A 14,801-nucleotide genomic window follows, 5' to 3' on the forward strand; every position below is an offset into this window, starting at 1 on the left:
CCAGAAAATAATTAACAAAATGACAATAATAAGTCTATGCCTATCAATAAGTACTTTAAATGTAAATTGACTAGGGACACCTGGGTGGCTCAGTCATTTAAGCATCTGACTCTTGGTTTTAGCTCATGTCATGGTCTCCTGGTTCCTGAAACTGGCTCTTCCCTGACAGTGTGGAGCTTGCTTAGTCTACTTTCTCTCCTTTCTCTTTGCCTCTCTCTCTCTCTCTCTCTCTCTCTCTCTCTCTCAAGATAAATAACTAAACATTTAAAAACGTAAATGTAAATGGACTAAATTCTCCAATGAAAAGACATAGAGTGGCTTAATGGATAAAAACACAAGACCCAGCTCTCTGTTGCTCACAAGACATTCACTTCAGCTTTAGGAACACACCCAGCCTGTAAATTAATGAAGAGAAAATAATAAGTTTCATGTAAATGGAAACCCAAAGAAAGCAGAGGCAGCTTAACTTATATAAAAATAGAGATGGTAACAGGAGACAAAGAAAGTCATTATATAATGATAAAGGAGTCAATCCAACAAGAGGATATAAAATTTGTAAATATTTGTGTATTCAACACTGGAACATCTAAATATATAAAGCAGGGGCACCTGGGTGGCTCACTTGGTTAATCATCTCACTCTTGATTTTGGCTCAGATCATGATCCCAGAGTCATGGGATTGAGTCCTACATTGGGCTCTGCACTGAGCATGGAACCTGCTTGGGATTCTCTCTCTTATTCTCTCTCTCTCTCTCTCCCTCTCTCCCCTGCTTACATGCTTTCTCTCTCTCTCAAATAATAAAATAAAATAAAATAAAATAAAATAAAATAAAATAAAATAAAGCAAATATCAACAGACCTGAAGAGAGAAAATAGATAGCAGCAATACAGTAACAGTAGGAGGTTTTAATATCCCTTTCAACAATGGATAGCTCAGCCAGACATAAAATCCCTAATGAAACATTGGACTTAAACTAGACATTTGACCAGATGGACCTCACAGATATTTACAGAACATTCCATCCAATAGTAGCAGAATATATATTCTTCTCAAGTGCATATGAAACATTAGCCACCAAAAAAGTCTTAATTTAAGAAGATCAAAGTCATATCCAGCATCTTTTCTGATCACAATTGTATGAAACTAGAAATCAATGTCAAGATGAAAACTAAAATTCACAAATATGTTGAGATTTGGGGTGGCAAATTATCTCATTGGCTCAGGTGGCTGAAGTGCATGACATTGACAATTGCATGATCCTTGACAGCAAGAGCTGTATGGGGCCCTGAATGGCTGCAAGGGCTATTGGGTTTCTCAAAGGCAAGGGAACAGGGCATATGGTGGTGGTAGCCAGAGCCGGTGGTGTGCACATATGTGGCTATGGAGCTGGCTGCAGGTGCCTGCATAGTGGCAGGGGCCAGCTGCAGGCACACACACACATTGGCAAGGGTGCTGGCCAGCAGCAGGGCCTGGGGCCAACTTTGGGTACATGAGCAGCTGCAGGACCTGGGCAATCAGTGCATACCCAGGTGGCTGCAGGGGCTAGTTGCAGGCCAATGCACTTTGGAGGCTCTGGTAACAGGAGTCAGTGTCAGCAGCACGCAGGTGTGTACTACAAGGGCTATATGCAAGTGCCTGCAGCAGTAGAGACCTGTGACAGGGGTCAGGACTGGCTTCAGATACAGAAGCAACTATGGAGGGTTGGGCTGTCAGTGTGTACTCATGTGGCTGCAGAGGCTAGGCATAGGTGCACACACAGTAACGGCTGCTCATACAAATTGGAACCAGCTGTGTGCACATGCATAACTACAGAGGGACTAGTTGCTGGTACACAGAGGTGCAGGCCAGGGATAGGGGTAGGGTCAGGTCCTTTGTGTAGCTATAAAAGGTTAGGGCATCTGGTCATTCATTCTGCTCTATTTTGCTTGCAATGAGAACTCTTTCTGGCTAGGCAGTTCTCTCTTGGCACTGAGCAGTGCTGACCTAGGCGACAGGATGTTGCAGGCAAAATGAAGTCGTTCTTCCTACTCTTTTTGTGTGGTTATTCACAGGTTATTTTGCTCTGCTATTTTGTTGAAACTCCTTAGGTGGGCTCCTGAGATCTCCCAGAGCTATTTTCATTCTTGGACAGCTGTCTAATTTTTCTTTGTGGGAAGATGGGTGCCTGGATCTCCTGGTCTGCCATCTTGGTGACAACACACCCCTGAGCTATCTGAAATGCTATTTAATAACTTTACAATCACACAATCTTCTTAAGACCCTTATGTCCTTCTTTCTCAACTCTTCCCAGACCACCCTACCCCTGAGCAAAGGATAAAGAAAGAATGCATTGGAACAACAACAACAAAGTTGTTTTATAGTAGTAAAAGTCTTCAAAAAAAAAATAAAGGATTATTATATAGAAAAATTAATTAATGAACCCACATTGCAAAGACCTTCTTCTCTCAGTAGGTAATATTGCTATTCCTAGAGTTATTGGTTTCATTGGTATCAGGCAAAATTAAATTGTTGAAAGATAATAATTACTAATACAGCCTTCTTCTAGATTTTAAGGGTAATAAAGGCAAATCATATTTTGCCATATAAAAGTTTCTCTCTTCAACCTAAAATAATTTTATGTATTTAAAGGTTTAGAAGACTGTTTTTAGAAATTTTACAGGAAAATAAACATATAAACACACACACATGTAATTTTGGGTTAAACTTTGTAATAATATGTTGCTTTATTGCCTTGCAGAGAGGTATTTTTATACTCTCTGATTTTAGCAAAAATCTTTCCCTTATTCACCTGTCTAAAGGGAAAAAAAGATATTTATTTACAAAACTGAAAATATTTTATTTTCAAAACTGAAAATATTCCTATCTACGGTAGGAATATTCCCCCCCCCTCAATTATTTTGTCTCACTGACAAAATGATGACTGTATTTGTAATGATTGCTTTGAATGAATTTATTTAATTTATTAACATTGGAAAAAATAGATTTATTAAAGCAATACCAACACCATAGTTCCATAATGTATTTTTTTTAGTTACAGGTAGAGATGTTCAGTAAATATGTTATTTGTTCCATGTTTATAATTCCAAATTACAACAACCATGGTTTATGCCTTACACTTAAGCTGTAAGTTCAACTATCATTGTGGGATTGTTTTTATGTCCTTGGTCAGGCTTAGGGTGCAATATAGACCCACTCTAGAAGGTAGTGCTGTGAGATAATTATAACACCTATTTTATAGGTTAGTGTGAGAAAGAAATTGAGAGAGACTGAGTTGCTATGGCATGGTGTGACATAATATGACAAATAGTAGATGAATCATGAACCATCTCACTAGTATATATTGAGTTTTTTATTGCGTGATCATCGCTGTGCTACTGGGAGAAAAGAGAAATATAAGGCTTACTTTCCTGATAGAGACAAGTTATATCACTTTCACAAAATTGGAAAAGAAGTTAACAGTAGAAAATTTAGTAAACATGAATATTTTGTTTCCTAGAAAGCACCATTTTCTATTCCACTTTAAACCATACCATGGGATTCTGCCACGTGTACATATTTTGGGCTCAAGACACTCGAGTGTAAAAGGGGCTAGATATTCCAGAAGAAAGTAATAAAATGAGCAAAAACCTTGAGACAGAAAGAAACACATATTTTTAGAAAAACTTGAAGAGACCAGTGTAACTGCAGTAGAGTTCTTGGTTAGTGGAAGTAAGTTTGCATGCGGGGTATAGGGCAAGGAGTCAGAAAACCCTAAACCTCAACTAAGGTATATGGCCATGATTCAGTGATCTGTAGGGAGTCCTTCTCCATTCCCTTAATGCTCAAACCAGAAGCATTGTCTAATAAATTATGGTCTGGTGAAAGTCTTCATAACATGATTTTGTGGTGTATGGTGCTATTATGTTCATCCTGAAGTGACCTGACTCTGATTTATGCCACTTTATAGTAGAAAACCCCCAACTTAGCAACAGACACTCTGTGAATAACAAACCTCGGACAGCCAGCTATGGACAAGGAGATTCAGAAATCTCCCTGGAGGTGAGCAGAGCAAGAAACAGCCTTTCAGTCCTCAGGATTACTTTCCAAAACTGATGTCAGCAGAAGAAAGAAAGCAAGGATGTACTCCTGACATACCCAGACCATTTTGCCAGCAAAAGGAGAAATTAAATGGTGCTACATGATATTGGCACAATCTATGGATACCCCTCACATGCTAAAATTCAGTTTCAAGATTCTTATTACCTGTCATCTGAAATACTCCACAAACTCCCTAATTTATCTAAATGTCTGCCTCTATCCCAAGTCTCCCCATGATAGAGACAGCTATGCATCTCTTTATTCAAAATATATTCTTATGCACCCCCCAAACAGACCTGCTGTTTTCCTTAGCTAGGAAAGTTGATGGTATTCAACCCTCGACTCAAAAACCTATGATCTGCCAAGTCTATTTATAGAAAACAATTACTTGAAAATAAAACTGTCTTAGAAAATCAAGGACTTCTATATATTGCCCCAACTATCAAAGTATATCACTTCAGACCAAACTCACAACACAGAAACCAGTGCACAAAACTTCCATGCCACAACTGTTCCCTTGGTGCTAACACAGACAGTCCTGTTAAGAGTTGACATGTGATAGTCCACACTCAGTCACCTTTGAAGGGAGCTCCAGTTGTTGAAGATTGGTTTTAGGGCTGCTTTCTGTGGAGAGGTTTTGATTAGATGTTTAGGAGGTCTGGGGGCCCCTGGGTGGCTCAGCTGGTTAAGCATCTGACTCTGGCTCACGTCATGATCACAGTTGGTGAGTTCAAGCCCCACATCGGGCTCTGTGCTGACAGCTCAGAGCCTGGAGCCTGCTTTGAATTCTGTGTCTCCCTCTCTCTCTCTTTGCCCCTCCCCTGCTCACACTCTGTGTCTCTCTGTCTCTCAAAAAATAAACATTACAAAAAAATTTTTTAAAAGATGTTTAGGAGGTCAGGCCAAAGACCTGTGTTTACTGTTCTGTACACATACTCATGAAGTTCAATAGTAGTAGGAGAGAGGGATAGGAAAGTTGCTGTGGCATTCCTAAGCTTCCAAAAAAGAAACATTTCAAAATTCCACCCTTTCCTTCTTAAGATTTCAAAGACATTAAAATAGTTTGATGAAGTGAGGTCGTCTCAAATGAAGTTACCTGGTAGCAAAGGATTTAAAAAATCATTGAAGAATTCCAAAAGCTACTGGGAGGGAAATTCATTTTAAGGAGGAGAAGGATTTTAACCAGGGAAAATATATGGTATATTTGGTTCCTAAAACTTGAGGCTATTATTAGGAACTCCCTGTGACAGATCCTGTCTGGATCATGGGCCTTGGACAGAGAAAGTATGTGTGAACTTAAAGACCTATGATAAGCAAACAGTGGTAAAACTTGGGAACCCAGCATCATGCAGTGGGATGCCCATAGATACATACTGCTGGAGGAGAGAGAATCCTTTTCTCTCCAGTACCCTGACAAACTGCTGTTTCAGTCATCACCTTGCCCCCTACAACTACTAAGGGCTGAGCATGAATTCTGGGACATCTAGTTTGAGGACTGGCCTGTGCTTTCACTACAGAATGTCCGCACCTGAAGATCACGCAAAAACTCTTTGCATCCCTGGGGACAATGAGGGCAAATTGATGGACTATGGCATAAAGAGAAGGTGGCATAAACAGAGTATGTCTCCACAGTAATTGAATTTGATTATTAAATAGATGGGCATTTTTTTTTTTTGACACACACTAACCACCTGCAAATGCCACGACATTAAAGAACTAGGAAGACAACCTCTGCTAGCAAGGAAGTGATTGGCTAGGAATACAAACTCCCTAATTCTAATTTTTTTAATGTTTACTTATTTTTGAGAGAGATTGAGACAGAGTGTGAGCAGGGGAGGGGCAGACAGAGAGGGAGATACAGAATCTGAAGCAGGCTCCAAGGCTCTGAGCTATCAGCACAGAGCCCGATGTGGGGCTCAAACCCACGGGCTGGGGGATCATGACCTGAGCCGAAGTCAGATGCTTAAGCAAGTGAGCCACCTGGGTGCCCCACAAACTCCCTAATTCTAATCCTCCTTTCCAGCCTTTGCTCCTGCTGTAAGCCTTATCTCCTCTCTAGGTTCTCAACCTAAACTCTGACCGCACTACCCAGAATTTGCCATGAGCCATATTTGGGATTCCCTCAGAAATAGACTGTGAGACAAAACCTGAGTACAAGTGGTTCACTGACATGTGAGATAGCAGAATGAGAGGCAAGACAGAGAAGACAGCCAATAGAAGGCATTTTATTAAGTCAGCAGTCACCATGTGTGATTGGAATGTAATCCCACTGGGGAAAACCCGAAGGCCAGAATAAAATGGGTTCCTCAGAATTTTCTAAGGTTGCTTCATGGAGGTATTAAATCTTTAGCTCTTCTGGACTCTTGTACACTGGCAGGTCTCCCTGGCAATCTTCAGGAGGAGATGGAAATGTGTTGCTAAAATAGAACGCTTCCTTTCTTTGCCTAGACCACAGAAGTATCTGATAAAAGTTATTTCCCCCCCCCCCAATGGTAAAATATCTTTCCTTTTTTAGTGAATGTCATCACTCATATGTTATTAAATTATAGCAGTAAAAATATATTTACAGATTAATTTGGAAATGATCAAGTCTGTTTGCTGGGAGCTTTGGTAATTCTTTTTTAGTACATGTAGTCATAATTTTGACTTTGTACTACAGTTGTATCTTCTGCTAGCATATTGTTGTTAGAGGAAAAAACCCAGTTAGTATTTCTTAGCACATTGGAGAAAGACACTTTAAGATACCAACTTTTCTATCATGTTTATTAGTTATTTGCATTGAACTACATATATGCTCATTGACAAATTAAAAATTAAGCATCTTTATTATAGTTCACTAACTTCAGCCCAATGTCAACAATAATAATAACTGCAATAGCAACTAAACATTTATGAGCTTTTGCCATATGCCAGGCATTTTTCTAAATTTTTCCCATGAGTTAATCCATTCAGTTCTTACAATAGTCTTATTTTATTTTGCAGATGAGAAAACAGAAGTACTGCTCGGTGAAGTAACTCTCCCAGAGCCACTTAGGTAGTACATGCCATTCTGAGACTTAAGGCCAGGCATTCTGGCTGCAGAATCTGGACTCTTATACTAAATTGCATCTTTTTCTTTCCTTTCCAGTCCCTCTCCTAATTTTAACAAATCAGGAATGGCCACAGAGACAACATTTACCAAATCTGCATGTATGATTCTAAAGAATAATTAAGGGCTTATTACACCTATCAGGCACATTTACTATCAAGATGGCAAGTGGTCCTATCAGGAATTATAATTTTTATACAGAAACTAGAAAAATGAATGTAGAGATTCATGAAGCAAAGAAATTCTCCGAAATGCCGAGTAAATCAAGTAGTTTTATCATTTTTCTTACAATAAACATCATTGATTAAATCTAAAATACACCTGGAAAAGTGGAGGTAATCAAGTGGGAGGGTCAGCTGGTCTGCATAATGATTGATATTTATCTATCTTAGGATAGATATCTATCTTAGGAGGCCATAGACTATTATTACTCCAAGTTTAAGTTCTTTGAACAAGGTTCAGGGAAAATACTTAAAAACTAATATGAATGCTTGCCAAATGGTTATCAGTGATCACTCATCCATCAATATCCATATTGCTTAAGGGAATTTCTAATATCAAATACATATTTAGAGGGCACTGGCTATGTGTCAGAGACTGTGTTAGGTACTGGGAATTTCCAGGCTGCTTATATGAGAGGAAACAGATATTGACTATAATTATTAAATGGTTAAATGAGGGTGATGTGAAAGGATATATGCGAAGGATATATGCGATGTGAAAGGAGTCCTACTGCATCTGAGAGGATTAGGAAAGGCTTCCTTGGAAAAACTTCTGTGGGGAAATCACTGTGTTAGGCTGTCTATCATACAAGAAAAAAATCAGAAACAGATTTGGTACAAAGCACATCATTTTACATGAGTGTACCTAAGGTTGCTTAGTTGGACTTACCCATCTTTAGACAACAATAAAATTAAAATGTGAAAAATGTGTGTTATTATTTATCTTACATGTGTTTCATGACAGTATCTCCTAAAGGAAAAGGTGTATCTTTGAGTAGACATAGTTCCCCCTAAATGCCCTCATATCACAACCAGAACAGAAATCAAGTTCTCTGTTGTTGCAGAAACCACTATAGCTTTGATGTGGCACAAAGAAGGTAGAGGTTGTTTATTTTTAAAAGGGTAATTGTGCATTTATTCAATCATGTACTTGGTAAATTATCCAGAGTAATTAATCATACAGAGAAAGATTAGAGAATTGATTAAGCAGAGTTTGTAATGATGCTAGAGAAAACACATCAAATATACATAATGCAATGAAACAGAAGAGGCCAGTGATTTCCTATTTATAGTGTTTTTAGAGACTGCATTTTCAGACCACGAGGCTGGATTTCTGTACATGCAAAATAATGTGGTTTTAGTTTGCTCTTTAAGAATTTGATAGAACAGTGCTTTATTAAAGCATAAAGATAACATTTATTCTTAACACCCAGTCATAAAACAAAGTATATTTTGGTTATAATGGATTCAAGCACATATGAAGTCAATTTTTTAGTTATCTGACATATAAAGTCAAATATTTAGTCAATTATGTAGATAAATATTAACATTTTGATATAAATTGTTAATGTAATTATTTCCTTCCTTATGTCCCCGTTGAAAAACCAACAAAAAATAAAGTTCTCTTCTACCATAAGTTTGAACATCTGATAAAATTTTGTTTCTCTAAAAATATTTTCAGAATATTGTTCCATTTTTTACAAAAATACTGATATAGAAAAGTGATGACATCATGTTTCTATATTATGGATGCAGTAAAGGCAATGGTGGTGGGTAGAGATATGAGAATGAAAATAAATAAACAGATTGTTCTTTTGAACTTGCTACTTCTCTCTAGATATACTTTCATAATGGCCAAACTATATGTGACCCTTATTGTAGGCAATTATACTGTTAATGCAGTTCTTTTCTGGCTGTAAATGCACTAAATGTTTTTTTAGACTGCATCCTACAGAGAGTTGAAAATTTAAAAATAGTAAAAGAAACACAATGGCTTTAGATTCTTTGATGTGTGATTATATTCATGACAAGTTTCTTATATCAACCAACCTTCTCTAAACTAGATGCTACTGCTCACTTGAATGCAAAAATATATATGCAAATAAGGAAGCACACAAACAAACACACTATCCAGCTCTAGATTTTTCATGAGTTCTCTTTTCTTCTTTGCATGTTGCTGATGCAGAGGACTGTTACAGCTTCTTCCTTCTCAAACATCCCAGGATGTCCCACAGAATAACACAGATCAAAGAATTCAGAAATTTTTTTAAACATTATCATTCACCAGTTAATCAGTACAACATGATCCTTAATGTTATAATCAATTTTAGAACACTTTATCTTAGAGATATTTATTTTGAAGAAGTACTTGTAAAGCACCTACAATTCAAGATTCCTGGGATAAATGCTAAGAATGTGAAGCAGTTCTTACAATTAAGGGGCTTATAGGTTGGAATCCAAGATATTAGCAAAGGAAAACAAAGAACGTATGAAATGGTGCATCCAAAGGGTCAAATTAGTAAGAAAACAGGGGTCACTATGGACAGCAATAGTCCCAGAATACTTCTTATAGATTTTACTTCTGTTGGACTATAAAAAAGGATAGTCTAAGGAGGTGGTAAGAGTTGAGGGCAGTCCTTTCAGCAAGTTGGGCAGGCATTTTTTTTAATGTTTATTTACTTTTGAGAGAGAGAGCATGAGCCAGGGAGGGGCAGAGAGAGAGAGGGGACAGAGGATCCGAAGCAGGCTCTGCACTGACAGCAGTAAGCTGGATGTGGGGCTTGAACTCACTAACCATGAGATCATGACCTGAGCCAAAGTTGGACACTTAAACGATTGACCCACCCAGGTACCCTGAGCAGGCAGGTTTAAGTTCAGATTCCAACCACTGGGTAAATCAGTTTTGCGTGGAAGAAGGATTTTTTTAAAGGAGAAAAGAAAGATGAAGTTAGAGAAGTAAACTATATTGTGAGAGATCTCTTTCCTTGTCAACAAGTTCCTTATTAAATGAGAAAATATTCCACTTAAATTGAGAGGTCTTAACAAAAAAAAATTTAGAAGAACACTATGTAATTATTATAAATTAACTTAGAAAAAGACATGCTATTCTATGTAATGGGCCAAAGAATGTCTGATCTGGAAGAGTAAAGGTAAGGTTTTCATTCCTGCATTTCATTTGGTAATTGGTAATTTGTGTGTCCATATCACCATTATCAAAAATTATGTCTGAATGCATGTTGCTGAAAACACAACAGCTTACAGTTTAGAATGTATATTTAGATATAGTTCCACTTCTGTGGCCCTTGGTTTCCTTATTTGTAAAACTTACTTTCTAAAAAAAATTTTTTTAGATTTATTTATTTTTGAAAGAGAGAGAGCACAAGCAGGAGAGGGGCAGAGAGAGAGGGAGACACAGAATCTCTCAGGCTCCAGGCTCTGAGCTGTCAGCACAGAAACCGACGCGTGGGGCTCAAACTCACAAACCAGGAGATCATGACCGGAGCTGAAGTGGGACGCTTGACTGACTGAGCCACCAAGGCGCCCCAAAACCTTACTTTCTAAAACCCCATCACAACATTCTCTTGAATTTTTAACATGTGGTTGGTTATTAAGGGGTATTGAGAATGTTGAGGGACTCAATCTAATAACAAAAGTTGGGGGCTGGCTTAATGTGACACTTTTTTTTGGACCCTGAACTGGATTTTACCAATTGCCGTATTTTGCTATGACAAACTCCATGTTTTGTAGGCAACTCATTTCTATGGATTCTGTGCACTGAGAAGTCTCTTCTACAAGTGGAAGGATTGTAGAAAGGCCAAGGCTTAGCAGAGCCTGACCCTAATTGCTGACTGAAAAGTGGAGAGAGATATCTTTGCACAGGCTTCAGGAATCCTGCTTTCTTTGCTTTTTGCAATTTGTGTGATCCCAGTATTTTTAGTTTCTCAGAGAAAATAGGAATATTCTACTATCCACTGTATACAAAGTGTCTTCTCACTCTTTGAAAAAGAAAAACTAGTCCAATAAATAGGTGATATGGTAAATTTATGGTTTTCACACATTCCAAAGAAGAATATAGGAAGGAGCAAGTATTCATTGAAAATCTACTATGTGCCAGACCTTTCATTAGAACTGTGGGGGTGTCTGGGTGGCTCAGTTGGTTAAGCTTCTGACTGTTGATTTCAGCTCAAGTCACTATCTCACAGTTCGTGGGATGGAGCCCTGCCCAGGCTCTGTGCTGACAGAAAGGAGCCTGCTTCAGATTCTCTCTCCCTCTCTCTCTGCACCTCCCCTGCTCATGATACATCTCTCTTTCTCTCCCTCTCTCAAAATACATGATATTATTTGATCCTACTAACAAACCTGCCAGATTTCATTGAATCCTACCATCAAATTCTGCCAACAGACATTAAGCAATGATGACAATAATCGGAGCAAGGTAGATTGGAGCAAGGTTGTGAAGCATCTAGTAAGTTACTGTAAGGAATTTGGACTCTGTATTGCAGAGCAGAATATCTCAATATCTGGTCCCTGTTCTATCTGTATCAGAAGTGCTGGTGAAACATTTTAAAATAAAAATTCTCAAACACGACTCCACCCCATCACACATGTGAGCATGGCGGGCACACACACACACACACACACACACACACACACACACACTTTCCTCAGTCAAATCGCATAGAGACTCAGAAATTCACCATTGTAAAGTAACCACTCCTGGGGTACCTGGGTGGCTTAGTGAGTTAAATGATTGACTTCAGCTCAGGTCATGATCTCCAGGTTCTTTTATTTTTTAATGTTTATTTTATTTTTGAGAGTGAGAGAGAGCAAGGAGGGGAGGGGCAGAGAGCCAGTGAGACAGAGGATCTGAAGCAGGCTCTGTGCTAACAGCAGAGAACCCCATGCGGGGCTCCAACCCGAAAACAGTGAGATCATGACCTGAGCCAAAGTTGGATGCTCCACCAACTGAGCCACCCAGGTGCCACATGATCTCTGGGTTCTTGAGTCCAGGCCCCACATCAGACTCTTTGTTGTCAGCTTGGATCCCACTTTGGATCCTCTGTCCCCCTCTCTCTGCCCCTCTCCCATTCATGCACACACACACACACACACACACACACACACACACACACAAACATACTTTCTCTCTCTCTCTCTCTCCCTCTCTTAAAAAATAAATAAATAAGCATTAAAAATGTTTTAAAAAATAAATAAAATAAGCACCCCTGATGATTCTCAGGTGGTAGATGGATCAGACTTTGAGAATCAGCACAAAAGATTCTAATAATGGATGTTTGTGTGGGGAACTGCCAAAATAAGATTTATATATTTCTATAAGTATATATTTCATAATGTTATCAACCTTTTGTATGTATTTAAAATTTAAGTATGAATAAGATGTCATAATTGTTTTATGGCAAAGTACATACATAAATAAGGGAATGCATAAGAAGACATTCAGCCTGGGAACAAAGCAATTATGGCAATACCAAAAAGTTTATCAACACATTCAGGTAATTTTTAACAATGGAAAAATGTATTATGTAATAAAAATATAGGTCTCTTCACTTAAAATACCAATTACTTATTGGAAAACAGGATCAGAAAAGGCTACACTTAATGTGCCTGTTTTATTTTCCATTTCGTATATGATAAGTTACTAACAATATATCATTTTTAAAGGGGACAGGGTATCCAGTACCCCCCATTCAACTTATTTAGAAGACTGGGGAGACAAACTGGGTCATGCTGTAATGAACTATCTCATATATTTAGGCAGATTAAAAAGTGCATGGGTTTTATTATCTCAGATCTGTATTTGCCATTCATGTAATAAACAAGAGAGTTTTATTTTTTCTCATTTCTTAATGGAAAAAATTAATTGCTGGGCAATATACCCTTGTGAAATACATAATTTATATATACATTTATAAGTAACAAAACTAATTCCCAAAGGTCAAACATTTTACATAAATTCATGGAGCAGCAAATGATGAAAGAAATCTTGGCTGTCTGATCTTATCACCTCAATTTGCAGATAAGGAAATAGGGGCTGAAAATTGAAATGATTTGCCTAATATCACACAGCTGTTTTGAGGCAAAACTAAAACTGGGATTAAGACCTTACAACTCTTAATGTATTGGATTTTACACAGTAAAATGCTAGAAATAGAACACAAATTGTGCATGTGTGTATGTGTGTGTGTGTGTGTGTGTGTGAGAGAGAGAGAGAGAGAGAGAGAGAGAGAGAGAGAGACAGAGACAGAGACAGAGAAAGAGAGAGTAAAATATAAGATGGGAAATTTGGTAAACACACCATATACACTAAAAATACACAAATGGTAGTGGACATGAAATTTGGCCTGTGTGTTATCATGGCATATCCATTACAAGGCATTTAAATAGTCTCCCAGTTCTATTCTCTCCCAATTCCTCTGGAAGTAACTCAGTATTCTTCAGGGACCCACATCTATCTTCCAGGTATGTTCTCCTATCTAGTTACCCTACCTCCCATCCTACTTCTTGTCCTATTCTAATTTATCCTCAGTTTTTCCATGTCTTCAGGTCATTTTTGATCTATCACATTCTGAAAAACTGTATTAAAATTCTATATTATGATTGTGGATGTATTGATTCATTCGTAAAGTTTTATTTTATTCCCCCAATTTTTATTTTGTATATGTGTGTTGGTTGGTGCCCATATCCAAAATTGCTATATCTTCCTGATTAATTATTCCTTTTAACCTTATGGTATTATCCCCTAGGTAGATAACCCTCTAAATTTGAGCTTTGCCTTAATGTCTATTTTGTCTAATGTTGATGATCCTACATTGGTTTTCTTTGTTTAGTAGTTGTCTGATATACCTTCTTTTTTATTTCTTTTCTTTCAGGTTTTTGTTCTCATAAGATTTTGTATTACTTGAAATTAGTACATGCTGCACTTCTTTTTTTTTTTTTTTTTTTTTTTTTTGTTCATCACCCACCCTCACCTCCGTCCCACCCCCCATCAACCCTCAGTTTGTTCTCAGTTTTTAAGAGTCTCTTACGCTTTGGCTCTCTCCCACTCTAACCTCCTTTTATTTTTTTTCCTTCCCCTCCCCCATGGGCTTCTGTTAAGTTTCTCAGGATCCACCTAGAGACATACTGCACTTCTTAAAATTCAAAAATCCAGCCTGACAAATTGTCCTTCAACTGATTTAGCCTATTTATACTTACTATAACTACAGATATATTTGCATTTGTTCTATTACTTCCTATTGTGTTTTCTAGACAATGAACTCTCTCTTTGCTTCCTTTTTCTCTTTTTTGAAGCCCATCTTAGTCCTTTTTCTCTTTTTTGAAGGCCATCTTTGTTCTCTTTTTCATCCCCTCTTTCTCTATTAAAACCTGGCTTCCCATGGCACTCCCAAACAGCCAGCATCCTAGAGGCCTAAGAAACCGTAGGCTTCAGGCTCACTTTGAGCCATTCTCCCTCTCACTTTTACTTCCCAGGACATTCTAAGGTCTTTCCTGCCTTTAAGAATTTCCATATACTTTTCCCACCAATGGCAGGGCTCTACTTACGATTCTTTTCAGAGCTGACTCCTTTGCATCCTTTAATCACAGCTGAATTCTAAGCTTCTTTGTCAACCTT

General features: G+C 37.9%; 1 protein-coding gene and 1 pseudogene across 7 annotated transcripts in view; one reads left to right on the top strand and one right to left on the bottom strand.

The window, feature by feature from the left end:
- NAALADL2 (N-acetylated alpha-linked acidic dipeptidase like 2) overlaps positions 1 to 14,801 on the bottom strand; it is a 1,353,416-nt gene that overhangs the window by 72,452 nt on the left and 1,266,163 nt on the right. The gene's annotated exons all lie outside the window — the stretch shown is intronic.
- Positions 1,382 to 14,801, top strand: part of LOC123575967 — a 90,877-nt pseudogene continuing 77,457 nt past the window's right edge.

The sequence above is a fragment of the Leopardus geoffroyi genome, chromosome C2, assembly GCF_018350155.1.
Source record: "Leopardus geoffroyi isolate Oge1 chromosome C2, O.geoffroyi_Oge1_pat1.0, whole genome shotgun sequence".
Taxonomy (NCBI): domain Eukaryota; kingdom Metazoa; phylum Chordata; class Mammalia; order Carnivora; family Felidae; genus Leopardus; species Leopardus geoffroyi.